This window comes from Anser brachyrhynchus (assembly GCF_964034855.1).
Source record: "Anser brachyrhynchus genome assembly, chromosome: 10".
Taxonomy (NCBI): domain Eukaryota; kingdom Metazoa; phylum Chordata; class Aves; order Anseriformes; family Anatidae; genus Anser; species Anser brachyrhynchus.
The window spans coordinates 14,656,678-14,672,297 of NC_137705.1; the positions used below are offsets into that span (position 1 = coordinate 14,656,678).

Consider the following 15,620-nt stretch of genomic DNA (forward strand, 5'->3'; position numbering starts at 1 on the left):
CATTCTGAGCAACTGAAGCCTATTGAGTTACAATTTGTCACAGAGGGGAGGAAAGATTTCTTGGCTCCAGAGCACAATGTACGGACATGCTCAGTTTGGATGTGCTGTAGCAAACCAGAAAAAGTACTTTGCTAGTTGTAAAATCTAATGGCAGGAGGAAGACATCCCTGCTCTCTGCCCTTGATTCTTGGCAGTGTGGATTACAAAATGCTGCTGCTTAAAGGGTGTGGATTAGAAAGGATGTTAACTACATGTACAGTTACTGTTTCTATAGCCTCATTAGTATGCGCGATGTTTCACACTGATTTGACATTGTCTCTGCCCTAAGGAGCTTGAAATTTAAAGGCAAAACCCTGTGACCATGTGAAATCTGAACATTGCAAGCAAGGCTCTCAAGAAAGGATTTGTGAGACTGTGAACAAATACATTTTATTCAACATGTCAAAGCAGGGAGCAGGCAGGGAGGCAGAGGTAAACAACTGGAGCGGAGGAGAAAAATAATGAGAGAGCCCTAATTGTTGTCAGCTTGATTCCAACCTTGCTCACCCAGACAGACGTTGCTGCATCTTTGTCAGTAGAGGTATTTCTGATTTGCAGCAATCCAAGTGAGAACATCTTCCATGCTTTTATCCAAGTCATCTGCTGCTGCAGTGTTTTCAGACCCGTGTGTTTTGTTTTGTTTAGTTTTTTGCCTCGCTCAGTATTTCTGGGCGCACAGGGTCCCTGAAAGAGCAGGAGGCAGGATGGGCAGGCACCCGGTGGTGCTTCTCTGTGCAGGGGCCCAGGCCAAGGAGTGGCAGGGGGTTGTCTGTGCTCCCACATGTGGTAATTTCTTCCCGCACCTGAAGCTAGTCCCATTTTTACAGGGGTGATCTTCCACGTGAACCTCATGAGGTTCAGCAAGGCCAAGGGCAAGGTCCTGCACCACGGGCAGGGCAATCTCAAGCACAACTACAGGCTGGGCAGAGAATGGATGAGAGCAGCCCTGAGGAGAAGGACCTGGGGGTGCTGGTTGATGAGAAGCTCAACATGAGCCAGCAATGTGCGCTTGCAGCCCAGAAAGCCAGCCCTGTCCTGGGCTGCACCAAAAGCAGCGTGGGCAGCAGGGAGAGGGTGGGGATTGTGCCCCTCTGCGCTGCTCTCGTGAGACCCCACCTGGAGCCTGTGCTCAGCTCTGGGGACCCCAGCACCAGAAGGACAGGGACGTATTAGAGCGAGTCCAGAGGCCACGAAGATGAAGGGTCTGGAGCACCTCTGCTGTGGAGACAGGCTGAGGGAGTTGGGGTTGTTCAGCCCGGAGAAGGCTCCGCGGAGACCTCACAGCGGCCTTCCAGCGCCCAAAGGGGGCTGCAGGAAAGCTGGGGAGGGACTCTTTGTCAGGGGTGTAGTGATAGGACGAGGGGTAATGGCTTAAACTAAAAGAGGGGAGATTTAGGTTAGTTGTAAGGAAGAAATTCTTCACTCAGAGGGTGGTGAGGCCCTGGCATGGGCTGCCCAGAGGAGCTGTGGGTGCCCCATCCCTGGCAGTGCCCAAGGCCAGGCTGGATGGGGCTGGGGGCAGCCTGGGCTGGGGGCAGGGGGCCCTGCCCATGGCAGGGGTTGGGGCTGGGTGGATTCTTCCAGCACAAACCATTTTGTGATATTCTCAGTCATGCCTTTCTGGTCATAGTCCTTTCTTGAACTATGTCATCAGAAATAATGCAGTTGCAGCCCCAGTGTGGCCAAATTACAAGAAGCTGCTACCTGCAGTGTCCGTCTCTCCTCTCGTCCCTGTAGTGCTCCAAGCCGCTTTCCTTTCCTCCTCCTTACATCTGTGCCTTTCCCCAGGGGGAAGTGCAAGCCCCCAGTACTCCCACCCCACCGCTGCCTTGGTGACCCGCCGGTGCCCGTCTGGGGACGCACGCTGCACCCCTCCTCTGGCACGAGCTGCAGAGGCCCCGTGAGCAGTTTGCAGGGCGTTAAGAGCCAGCGCAGTTTTCTTTGCATGCACGGGCTGGAATTGCAAAACAGCATTTTGCAGATCAAGATGCTCGCCAGTCTCAGGGAACGTGCATACAGAAAAAAAAAACAACACAGTGTGTTTGCACAATTGCTTTGAGCCTGCCAGCCTGGGCAGCAGCCGTAATGGAGGTGTGCGGTGCAGGCCTCAGCACCCTGCAAGCCCGCACACAGACAGCGACGCGCCGTGTACGTTCACATACCCTGTGCTCAGCCAGAGAAAACAGCAAGCTCAGGGCAAAGCCAGTATGCGCTGCAGGATAAATGAAGCTTGGAGGAAGATTACAACATGCCCGATGCCTTCCTGAGAATAGCAGCGATCACAGAAAATGAGTCGGGGGAGAAGCAAAGGAAGGAAGCTTTTTTGGTCTGTGATGCAGGGGTCTGGAAAACAAAGAACTCCCCCCCCACCTAGCCTGTTAATTAGGCAAAAAATTCTCCAAGGCAGCAAAGTGCCCGGGCTGGGGCTGGCACCCCGCCGAGCTGGCACATGCTGCCCCAGCACAGCTCTGCGCTGCCCGCTCGCCACGGGTCGGGCTGCGACGGCAGCACAGGTTATCGAGTGACTGAAAAGCTTTTCCGTTGTCCCCTTCTGATTACATGTAAGCCTCATTACTGGCAGCCGCAGATGTTTGTTTCCTTGAACGACACTCAGACTGGAGAGGTGTGTGCTTTGCTTTGTGGAAGACCTAATGTGAACAGTACTTTCTGATCCCCCCGCTCTTGGCAGTACTGCAAGAGACAACAGGCTTGAAAAAAAGCTTCCCTTTCTGTGCTGGGTTTATAAACATCTCTGTAGCTACACTAATATCATGGGTTTCCTTTTTTTTTTTTTCTTCTTTTTCCTCCAGAACTGTTCTACCCAAAAAGGTGTTGCAGGGAGAGCTGGAAAGGAAACAAAAGACTTTTTGTTGAGGCTTCGGCTCCTCGGCACACGCTATCAGCACTCCATCTGCTCGCTGGGCCCCAGCTCCCATGTTCTGGTCACCAAGAGTGAGTGTCAGGCAACTAAGGTCATTTATTTACATGCCAAGTAAATGCCACTCAGCTGTCTTCCCAGAGAGGCTGAGGTTGTCATGGTGTCTCCCACATCTTTTCAGTACATCTTTATATTGTGTACTCTAACAGCCTTTCTCAATCCTGCCTACCGCAGTTAAGCTTTGGCTTTTGAGTCTCTCTTTTTGTATCCATGTAAGTGTTTCCATGTAGTTATCTTTTGCAACCATCTATTTATTAGCATCCTCTAATATAAGATTCTCTTCAAACATGATGTACGTTGATATGAAAGCAGGTAATTGCTTAAAACTGAAAATGCCTGTTGGTGTTGCAGCATTTAAAAAGAAAAAGCTAACGGTTGCTAGGATGGGGGCTACTATCAATTCAAATTTTGCATGAATTTTGTGCTTTCTAGCACAAAAAAAATGTATGCACTTGTAAGATGTTTGCACACACAGAGATACCTCCGCTGGATCTAGCACCTCAAGTTTCTCTGGGGCCTCTGTGATCTCTGGTTCTGTGAAGATTTTTAGCCACTGTACTAATAAATGGTGTGCATGAATGTTGGGGAAGAGAGTTCCTTCAGGGCTGGTCTGCTCTGAGTGGCCTGAAATTTCATAACTGTTCACAATAACGGCCCGTGGGCAGGAGAGTCTTCCTCTGCAGGGTGTGCTGGGCAACTCATTTCTGAGGGTGGCACTGCTCCCTGGGAAGGAGCGCGTATCGGTGTGATTTCCATGCACAGAATGGAAATCTTTTGTCCTTTCTGGCTGCCACAGAACTGAGTTCAGAGATGTTCCATACATTGTGCTGCATTTCTCTCCCTCCAAGCCTCAGAAGTGCAAGGAAATGTAATAATAAAATTTTTACAGCAGCAGGAGCCCAGCTGAACGGGTAATTGTCACACCATATAAAGGTATTTGAAAAGGTGGAAGGAAAAATAAACTAAATGTCCTCCTTTTACTGGGGAAACATATTATTATTTATGAATAATTTTCGTTGTTGAAGGAAAGTGTAAGATACAATCAGAGAGACCATAAAACAGGAAATGTACAAAGTGTTATTTACATTACATTGGAGAAGAGGAAATCACTGGCAGGGAGAATGCTTATTTTTTTAAAAATACAAAATCAACTTCTTTAGAATTGCATGCTTAGATTAAATTCTGTACAAAGAATAATCCATAATTCTTCCTGCAATAGAAATGTGACTTCTGGTGATGCTAATGCCTCTGTCTCAGGTTGTGTTTGTGTCCATGAACCATGCAGCAGTCTGAGGCTTCAGCAAGATTCTGCTGTGGTAGGAGCGGAACAAACCTGGAGCTGAGGGAAAGGCAGTTTCCAAAAGGTTTCCTGTGTATAACGAGTGACAGACACGACGCGACAATATCAGCCAGTATCAATAGCAGCATGGCTGGTGTCGGAGCATTAGCAGACCAACAATTTCCGATGTTATGACTGATGCAGTAAATACACTACCAACGTGTTTGCTCGGGCTGAGAAGCTGAAAGCCTTGGGTTTAAGAGGTGTGTGTCTGTGTGTTCATATAAATACACCCTGTTAATAGCTGGTGAATAATTTTTACTACCTCTTGCCACCGAGGATTGCAAATTCTAATTAGTGAATGTGTTTATCCCCAGAAAGCCCCTGGCTCTTGCAGGCTGCCAGCCTTGCACAGTGCTGCTCTGTTGCAACAGCCCTGCCTTTCCTCTCCCAGCCCCTCGCAGTGCCCCACAGACTGAAGTCGCCAACGCTGTAGCCAAGGACAGCTTTATCGACACGGAGGTGTGCACCCCTGTACAAACAAAGCAGTGTTAGCCCTACAGATGCTGCCGTCGAGGCGGCGCAGAGCCACATGCCTGCCTCCTGAAGCCTTCCCACGGCTGAACCGAGCCGCTCGCGCTCAGCTGGGCGGAGGAGGGAGCCCCAGGGCCTCCCGGTCCAAGGACGGCTGTGTCCCTTGGGGAGCTCCAGAGGCAGAAGCTGTCACTGTCCTTTCTGTTCTTAAAGGATGCCAATTTTTTTTTTTTAATGAGGCTTGCTAATCACTGATGACTTTCAGAGTTCCATTACTACATCAGGAGACAAATTATTCCTGAGGATCCTCCTCAGGATGCCAAGCCCATGTAACCAGAGCAATCTGGGGGACTTTCTGCTCTCTTTATCTATTGCTCATCCCACAGAGCTAGAACAAAAACCTGGAATTTTTTTTCACGTGTTCTCAGAAGACAAAGGTAGCACAGAAAGGAGAAAAATACAATGGTTAGTTGGGTCTTAAGATGCATTTGGGGAGTGGTGCTGCTGGACTTGTGTAGATGCTGCACCTGATTTGTAGGGCTGGGGATCAGCTAGGAAAGTTTTTTGCTTTTACTCTTCTGGTCTGCCAGTAATGGAGTGTGAACTGGCATGAAATGTCATAATCTCAGACTTTTGCACTGCAGTATTTTACCATAAAATCGATTGCTTTCTCAGATGTAAGCAACTGGAGAGTGCTGAACAGATTAGGGCCTGTTAGTACTGGGCAGCCCTTTAAACAGATAAGCATTCAAAAAGGGTTTGTACAATTGGAAACGATGCAGCTGATGACTGTCTGTGAAGAATATTTTTCATCATCTTCTGTTCACAGAAAAAGCAGCCCAAGTAATGGGGGCTTACAGCATGTCAGATCACAGCCAAGGGAAGAGTGTTGCTTAAATTCAGATCGAACTTTGCTCTCTCCACGAGGAAATGGAGTTCTTACTGAAATGCAAACTTTTGTGGGTGCTTTCTACTTTCCACAAGAAATGACAGTTCCAGAGGAAAGAAAAGTGCTTTTGACTTTTGGGGTTGGGTTTTAAAGAAGTCTCAAATGTTTTTGTAAAAACTGAAGGATGCTTTGTTTTCTTACGCAGCAGAGTGGAATTGCAAAGAGTAAATGAAGATTATGCCTCATAAAGTCCTGCTTCAGAAACTTCCAAACAATTTGTTTCTCCTGAAATTTTTTATTTTTATTTTTCCGTGCTGTCACAATTAGCTACTTGCTCAAGCACTGCTTTTATGCAGTCAAGGAGGGACTTCCAGCTGCTGCTCTTGGTGTGTTCATGGGTTGTGTGACTGTGCCTGGGAAAAGATACTTGGAAAAGAACAGTGAAGGAAAAAGCACTTTTATCGTCCATCTTAAGAAGAGTTCCACCAACAAAACAGTGAAATAGCCTAACATATGGATTTAAGACAGGTTCATGTCACAACTCTCTTGAGCCATACGGCTGCTGGTTGCTGATGCTCAGAGCCCCCGGATGCCTGATTGCTACGTCTGCACACAGGGCCTTAAAGGCAGGTCTGGAAAGATGAGCAACTGCTCAGAATCACCTGTGGGAAGCTCCACGGCTTCCCCAAATTTGACAACAACTGTTTGGAAGGAACTTGCTGCACAGGGTTGCAGCTGGACTGACAGTGGAGTCGAGGTTCGGGGCCAAGCTGCAAGCATTGAGCTGGTGCAGCAGGATGGTGCTGTTGTGAGCTGAGCTGGCTCAGCAGTGGGAAGGAAAGAACCTGAAACAGATTGTACCTGCAGCAAGGCAGTGATGTTGCGATACACCTCCCTGCTGAGGGCTGTGGAAATCCTATATTTTATTCACATGAGAAACCAGACTTTAAGTGGCCGATGTATAAGGCTGCATGGAGATTAAATGTCTGCACACGGTAAATATGCGAGTACAAGCTACTGCCTTGTACCACCACAATACCCTATGCATAATGCATAGCTTATGAATAATTTGCACAAGGATCCATTCCCAAACTTATGATATTACATGATTTTTTTTCACTCTGAAAGGAAACAGAGGGAAAGTGTCATCCTTCAGGAATAAAGGGGATGGGCAGGATCGGGAGCTGGAGAGCTGAGGCAGCCCTGCGAGGAAGCAGCTCTCACGGCTGCATGAGCAGTGTCTGCTGTTAATGCTCTAGCAATCCAGGAAGAAAATGAAAGGCTGTCAGATGGTTAAAAATCATTCCTTTTATTACAGCATTACTCACTGCCTTCGACTTTGTGAAAAATTGTTTGGAAAGCTGATTGTTTCAATGGGTGTGGATACAAAACCAAAGAAAACACTGCCCTTGGAGGCAAGGATATAGTCCTTAATTTCAGTTGGAAGCAAATAAATAGTAACTATTTCTCTTCAGCCTTCTGAGTATTTTTTGTGCTTCAAAATCTCTGAATGATTACATGGGTGAGGAAGCAAGGAAAAAGAAACCTGCTTAAGATAAAAATAAGTTTGATGCCTTTTCTCTGTTAATTTTGGCCCAACATTCCTGCTGAGCCTGAAGTAAACGCCCTGTGGAATTGGAAGAAACTGAGTAGTTTCTTTTTGTACTGCTTGTTTTTATTTTGCCTTTTGGCCCTTCTGGATTTTCCTGGGAGCATGTGCTTGTCCCTGCCCATAGGACCTGGGAGTCAGGGGATTTCTGTTCCTTTTTTAAAGCTCATTCTTTCCAGATTTAACTGATTCTGGCGACTTCAGAGAAACAAGACACTTTGCCATGCGTTGTTCACAGGATGTAGCCAGAGCTTCTTAGGCTCAAAAGGTAAAATTTATGAAGTCTAATATTAATGAAATCAGGAGTTGTGGGATTTCACACATGGGGGGGTAGGTGGGCTGTCTTGATGCAGAAGCAGCAGAAAGCCAGAAGGAACAAACATTTTGTTACCTAAGACAACAAATTCTAGCCGAGCCATCCCAATCCAAAGACATTTGAAACTCAGTTCATGTTTTTGTATTTAAGTATTATTTCAATCAGCTCCTTTTTGGTAGAGTAACATCTGCCCGATTTTGAGGTTAGCCTTTCGCAGAGGTGTAACTGCCATCTACTGACTGCCGCACGGATGGTCTGATCAGCTTCCTGAAATTACACGCTTCGATGGCTCTTAAAGGAAGGAGAAGGCTGTATGGACGCCTGCATGCACACACCGAGGAGGAGGAGGAGGAGGATGTTGTTCAGCCAGGCTCTCCCTCACTGTGCCGGTGGCTTACACGGATTTAACTCGGCAGATCTGCGGCTAGGTAAAACAAGCCTGAAAGGCTGCATTTTCTTTCCCAATGGTTTGTATTTCTTTCTCAGAATACAAGGCTCTCCGCAGCCAGTGCAGCTGTCTGTCAGGGCCAGCGGGCTCTCATTGGCATGGCCCTGACCGGCCCAACCTGTAGCTTGACTTCTCGGCTTCCCTTTGGACCTTCTTTGTCACCACACGTTTTCCTGATGCTCGGAATTCTTGGTTGGAGCTGTTTGCCAGCCCCAGGCCTTGCATGGCTGTGCTGAGCCTGACCCTGTAAGCTGCAATAATCGGTTGGGATTTTTTGTCTGGTGAACCTACACAGAGCACTTGTTTCTTCCCGATGTTACAGCTCAAGCAAGCAAGCACTGCTTGCACCACTCCTCCCTGGGTGAGAAGCAGCCTGTGCAAACACAGATGAAAATTCCAAAACTGATTCAAATAATTTTGGCACCAACTTCCACTTTCTTCTAGCACATCAATTTCTTTTGGCAATTTCTTTTATCGCATCAACCATCCTAATTCAACCCAGCCCACTTTTCTTCCTCCATTTGCCGCTGTTATTTTCATGTTTGCTGTAACTTAAGCAACACCAGAACGGGATGCTGTAAACCTCTTTAGACGAGGTCTCTGTGATGGTAGGATATGCAGGAGAAGCAGGTCTGACTGTTTTGCATGGTATAAAAAATGGTCTTGATTTACAGCTTTTAGACTTAATCCTGAAAAAAAAATCTTCTGAAAATCAAAACATAACTTAAGGATTTCAATTTCAGTCAACCTGAAAAATCATGAATTCAGTCATCACTACTGAAATGTGACTGACTTATTTGCCAATGCATGCAAAAATGTCTGTTGTATGTGAAACCATAAATTAACCAATATTAGTTTTGAAAGACTTGCAGGTCTCATCAGGCCTTCCAGACAGCACAAGGGGAGATTCATAGTTATAATGAAACCTGAAAGGTTTTTCCCAACAGACCCTTGTCTTACCTGCTCTTAAGCATGTTACTTTTCAGCGTTGTATGAATTGTTTTTCAAGATTTCATTTTTAACGTTGGATCCACTTTGAATTTTTCAGGTCGTATTTCAAATTAAACTCATTTTTGGTATTCAGAGCACATCATGAAGATCGTTAATACTACTATTTAATATGATCTCCAACGTTTTTGCTTTGGAGGCTTTTATGCAAATTCCAAGTCACTACTTAAAAGTGCAAGTATTTACATATATATATGAAAATCTGGCTGTAATTTTAATTTTGCAGTCTGCATTTCAGAACCACAGTGGGTTGGTAACTTCTATAAGAGACTTACTCCTGGTTTTTGGAGGTATGTGGAAGTATTTCTTCCTGATAAATTTCTAGCTATGTATTTACTGAAATTTAAAATATACATATTTTTGAAGGTTTTGAACATCAGTTGTTGTATTTTAGAAATAGGGCAGTTCTAAACTACATTTACCCTCAGCCAAAATGGCTGCTGTGTTTTGAGCTCACAATACAGCAAATCTTAACCTTTCTGAGGCTTTTGGAGCATATAGTTAACTTACGGTTATCCCCACCCAGTTAAGGGCAAACTTGCATATGAAGATCGAAATTGTAGACAGGTTCTTTCTCTTTATTTTCCAGTACTAATGATGCTTGTGTGGGGTATACAAATATATAAAATCAAAGGATTGCCCTTTTTTTATAAGCTGAAACAGCAGCTCTGTCTGTCCTCTTCCGTCCTACAAACCTTCTACCTATCTGGATGTTTTTATCATGGAGAAAATCGGAAGAAATACAAACTTTCCCCACTGAGCTTTAAAGACGTCCAGTGAAATAAACAGTCCTGCTCACCAGAGAGTTAGCCTGAGCAGGCACATTTGAAAGGTTATGAACTAAAAAAAGAAAAAAAAAAAAAGTAAAGTCCTAAATTGGATTGCTGGCAGCAACTCCTCGTGTTTCACTTAAGCCAGTTTAGTTAAAATGATTTTCTTTTTTGTTTGCCAGGAAAAATGAGATGCTTTGTTTAGGTTCATTACCTCTAATATTTTATAAGTGGGTGGGTAACAAGCTCTGCTCTTTTTTCTATGTACTACACTCCTAGATGAAAGCATCCTTGCCTGGGACGTTGCCATTTTGCTCCTATTTGGATGCAGAGCATCCACTGTTGTGTGCAGACTCTTGCAGAGATTGCATTTGTATGTTCTCGTTGAGATCTTTGCTTGGTTTTGCAGCTTCAGCAGCTGCACTGCTTCTTGAATATGGGGGAAATGCTTTTTTTTCCGCTTGCCTTTATTCTTTGCTTCTCATTGTTAGGCATAACTATGATTTTTCTCTGAATAAGGGCAGACTAAAGCACAGACATTGTGTCTGTGATTTCTGGTCCAGATTCCCTAATGCCTATGGAGACTTAAAAGGTGGCATTAGATGTGACCAACCTGTCCTAATGGGTACAATGGCCAAAATGGCCAGCGTTGCTCACTTGCATGGACTGAATTGTCCACACAAGTATGCCTTTAAGTATGTCCACAGCACACAAATATTCTGCATCAGGCTCTGCCCTGTTTGTCTCCTGCCTGAAACTTGCCAGCTGCTCAGTGCCAGGGCATAGGCGTATGCTTTGGGATGCTCTTCAGTAAGGACTTCTTTCACACAGCAACACAGTGCTTTGCTGTACGCAGGTCGAGCTCAGGCATTACTAAAGATCTGTAACTTGTGTCAAATCCTCACTAACTCGTGATTTTTCTGAGGAAAATGAGCATGTTTAACTTTGCTCCTGCTTTCCTCATCTGTCTCTGATTTTGTGCGTGCACTGCCACACTGAAGGCTGTGGGTCCCTGCAGTGCTGCTCGAGGGCAAAAAAGTGTTGGATGCACTTTGCCACGTGTGCGCCAAGGAACATTTGGCACACAAAGGGGTATTGGGATTTTGGGCTTATCTCATTTTAAAACAAAATAATTGAGACGACAACGTTTCGTGAGAAATGATGGAGGACTAAAGAACAACACCAGCTGAAAGACTATGAGGAACCTGAGAGTGCTTTAAAGCACTCTCCTGGGCTAAGAAGTCCAGCCTCATCCAGGGTCTGTAAATAAGACTGTTACGTTGCTCATGGAACAGTACAACTAAACGTTCTGCAAAGCACAGGCTCAGTTTGGATGCTGGTATTATAACACTTTCCAGAAGGTCTTTAAAAGTTCTGTGAAGATGATGGAAACCCAGCAGCTTGGTTTCTTCCTGGTGCCTGCCCCACGCTAGCGCAGTAATTGCTGTGGCACAATAGAACAACTGAAGGCTGAAGCAGCCACAAGTCCTCCCCAGTTTTCATATGGTCCTGTTTCTTTATTAATATATATAAATATATAAAATAAAAGTAAAGCTGCTGCTTTAAGGGCTCTTTCTTTGGTTTTAGCACCCACTAAAATACTCCAACAGACTTCTAAAGCAGATGCATGTAGCGCTCTGTGGGTGAGGATAAAGCAAACCCAGATTAGTTGTACAAGGAGTAATCAGATGTAGAAACACCCCGCCTTTTCCCACTGGGGGGGCTTCAAATGAGCGGCAGTGCTCACAGCAAGCTGCATTACTGGTCACAGCCACCTCCTCCTTGGTTTCCTAATAGCAGTACAATAGTTAGCACAATACTGCCCATTAACATTTTATTTTATGTTCTGTATATTTTTATTACAGAAGACAATGGGGAGACCAGTGTGCTTGGCTAATCAGTTTAATTTATATCCAACACCACAGTGTTGCCATTATGTCTGGAGAACATACACAACATGGAACTGGGATCTTTCCGTTTTTTAGAGAGAAAATACCAGGTACATTAGGGGACATCAGTGAGAAACTTTGATTTTTAGAAACGGTTGCTCTATGCTGTCTGGAAAGTGAGAACATCCCTTCTAGGTATTTGTTCCAGCATTTAGAAACCGGTGGTCACCTGAAAGCTTTGACCCAGAAGGCAGAATGGATGCCAGTAGCTCAGTGGAGGCATGAAAAATGAATTGTCTTTTTCTCCCCAGAGGAGAGATCCATCCTGCTGGAGCTGGAGAATACTTGCAAACTCACAAAGCTCCTTTTCATTAGAGAAATAAAAGCCTCATCATCCCCAGAGCTCTTAATTAGGCACCTTTTGCCATTCACACAAATCTATGTCTCTGCTGTCAAGTCCTATTTGTTTTAAAAATTGATTCATTCATTTCAGCCCTTTTGTTGGGTGGCAAAAATGGATAGGCCAAATGAATCCAAACACTTTGTAAATTGTAAAGGTTTTAATATAATCAGTGCAGCAAAGCCAAGCTCAGAGAACAAGTGTACACCAATGCTTTAGTACAAAACACTTACAGAGCAATAATGAAAACCACATTCAAAGCAGAGAGGGCACCAGAGGAGAGGAAAAACAGCACATATGAAGTAACTAGCAGACGTATATGGTATTCTCGCATATATGGTGGATATTAATCTGTGCTGCAGGCATTATTTATCAGTTAGGAAAGGTCAAAAATGGAAGTGCTAGGTTGAATGCTTTTAGTTCAGGTTTCCTGATGAGGAATGGTTTCAATACTTAAAGGAGTTAGTTAGCATTTCTTTTTGTGACCTCCTAAAGAATAGTGACTTTTGGCTATTGAATATAAACTTATATTGAACTCAACTCTATTTGTAATCCTTGTTTTGAAGGATTTCTCCATTATGATAATATTCACTGATATGTCTGTTTGCAAGGTTTTTATTCACACAGGAAACAACTCCTCACGTACAAACAGCTAAGTGTATGTATGAATGCAAATATTTGCATATAAATATTTTCTCTTCATTATTTTCTTGTTTTAAAAACCTCAGTGAACGTTGAAGCAGGAATAAAACAAAAACCATTGGTAGTGGGAATTGCACGAAGTGTCAGAGATGTGTGGCTGGAGCTCATCAGCGAAGCCAAGCAAAGATGTTGCAAGCGTCACCATCTGGGAAGCTGAGCCTTCCGTGCACGTGGTTGCTAGCTGCTTTCCAAGCTTCAAAGGGTCTCCAGTTATCTCTATTTTCAGGTTTGGCTCATTATTTCAGGTAGTGACACTATATATGGAAGTTTTTTCACAGAATTTCATGTGAAGATGCTAGGTTTTCCAAAAGCTTTATTTTAGATCTAAAGCTATTGTATATATAGGGGGCTCGATGGCAATTATTGATCAGTGTGCTGTAGTTTGGAAGGGAAAGGGGGATACAGGCAAAGATAAGTATTTAGCTTACATGGACACTGTGTGTTCTGGGGAGAGAGAGTCTTTATTAAAGTCCAATGTGATTAGAGGAAAGAGTAATGTAAAGATCATTGATTGGAAGGCTTACAGAGGTTGTTTTCACATTGATTATCTGATTTTCTTTTCAGTATATGCATTTTTCTGTAAATGTGTTACCAGTTTGGGTGGTTGCTCACTGTACTTGTGTCTGTACAAATGAACTGCGAGAAAAGCCCAAAAGCCTTACCTTGTATGTACACAGAGGAACATAGACCATAGGATAAAAGCACGCTGTATCCTTGCAAACTTCCATCAGCCAAATTGCACTAATCATGGTGTCTCAGCTGTCACTGTTGACTTTTCTTCTTTTTTTTTCTCCACCTGTTAAAGAAATCGCAAAGAAAAATATCAATGCATTGGAAATAGCTTAAGAAATTATGAAAATCTCACCTATCATGTTTCTTTACCCATTTGTTGTTGCTGGTGGGATTACATGAGATCCAACACAAATACCTTTATTTAGTTAAATACAGTATAATTTACTTTTGGGTTCCTTTTTCAAATATAATTATTTTATTTATTGAAAGTTGGAATTTCCATAACCACCCTGAGAGCCTTGCTGACAAAGCAGTGTAAGCAAATTGTCTTAGAGGCACTCACTTCCTAGAAGACTGAATCAAAACAGGATTCATCAAAGGAGTTCACACAAGAAAGAGCTTTGCTCTTTCTCACATGTAGACAGTGCTTGCAATGCCCAGCTTAGATTACTGGTTTGTATTTGAGGCAGATCAGAGCATAGACATTGCCAATGAGGCCACTGCAGTGACAGGTGCTCTTAGCTTCAGCTTTCATACACGATTTTTGCCCAAGATTATGAAAGTTCTTGCAGTCTGTGTTTTGATTGTAAAGAATGGAGGTGCTCCATGGGCAAACTCTGCATTTGCTATGGATTTGCCAGAATTTGCTTCGAGCTACCTTGAATAAAAACACCAAAAGTGTTAAACATCAAGACATACTGAAGCTGTGCTAACCCAGCAGACTCACCCTTGAGACTTAACTTATTTAGTTTCCACTGTGTTAAAAATATACTTGGGTCTGCACCTGCAAAAATTCAGAGTGAAACTCTACTCAGAAAAGCAGTTTCCATCTCATAGTGTATCAGGGCCAGGCATCTGGTGGTGTCAAAATGAAAATGTGACACTTTGTGTTTAGCTAGACCTGAGACGAATTGTGAAAACTGCTCAAGCTTGGGAAGTTTTATACGGTTTGGGAAGAGGATGAGCTGCTGAAATGCTCAGCTTAGCTCTAGCAGCCACTGCGGATCTCAGGAATGTGTAGCGCAATGCAAGTTTAACAAATCCCAGGCCTGAGAGAGAAAAGGTGTTGGGGGAGAATATGATGAACCCTGCAAAGCCTGAACTGCTTCTGTCTTGTTTGTGTCTGAGCATTGGACTGCTCCAATGAACCCCTAAGTAACTGGCAAAACTGTATGAAAATCTGCAGCTGATTTGCTTTGCCAGCCCATTTGTCCACTAACAGAATCGCTCCATTAAAGGTGACTTCAAGGTGCAGGGTTTGACCAAGGTGTCAGTTTTTAGATTTTCTTCAAATTTTGAGTATTCAACACAAGGTTCTGTTTCAGACCTCAGTACATGACAATTTGGACCTGTGTTTTCACCCCTCTGTCTGTGACTGGGGCGTTCAGGTTGACCTGCTGGGAACCTCCCTCCCCGTGGCAGGAAAACACCTGAGAAGGGTCTGAACTCTGCTTTTCCATTTTCTGTCGTTTGGCTCTGCATCCAGACATGCCCACAAAATCCAGCTGTCAGGTTTTGTGCTGTTTGCTGTTCTTCTGAAGCTCAGGCGAAGCACTTTGGCTACACTGCTTCCAGGGGCTACGCACAACCTCTGTACGCATCACCCCCACCTCCGTTCTCCCGTTGGGTTTGGGACGGTGGCTCTGGGCCCAGCTGGCATCAGAGGCGCAGAGCAGTGCCGTGTGTTACGCTCAGCCACCCTGTGCCCCCCAGCTGCACAGGGGCGCCGTTCCCCAGGCTCCCACCTGTGTGCGGGTGGTTGCATGGCTCTGGTGCGTGCAGACAGCTGTGCTACAGCTGGTGCTGCTGCTCCCCTGAGGGCCCGTCACGCCAGGGAGTCCTCCAGAGCGGTGAAGCTACAACCGCATCTCCTTAGTGTGCCAGAGCAGCCTTCCAGGCTTTTATAAACCACTGTAGTATCAGTAGGATTCTGGTTAGAGGGCTGGGGGTCCTGGGCACCACAGAGTGTGTGGGCAGAGCCTGGGGGTCAGCCAGGCCCAAACCCTGCTAGGCCCGAACCCCACCACGCTGCTGGCTCATGACAGGAGAGCTCTGCCTGAGCCATAG

General features: G+C 44.8%; 1 long non-coding RNA gene across 1 annotated transcript in view; it reads left to right on the forward strand.

The window, feature by feature from the left end:
- The window catches only part of LOC308200385, a 191,363-nt gene that overhangs the window by 170,339 nt on the left and 5,404 nt on the right, over positions 1-15,620 (forward strand). The window contains exons 36-41 of the long non-coding RNA XR_013955582.1: positions 2,850-2,991; positions 4,235-4,519; positions 4,634-7,556; positions 7,812-8,032; positions 11,696-11,829; positions 12,848-13,047. This is a non-coding gene — a long non-coding RNA (uncharacterized lncRNA). The remainder of the gene's footprint in view (positions 1-2,849; positions 2,992-4,234; positions 4,520-4,633; positions 7,557-7,811; positions 8,033-11,695; positions 11,830-12,847; positions 13,048-15,620) is intronic.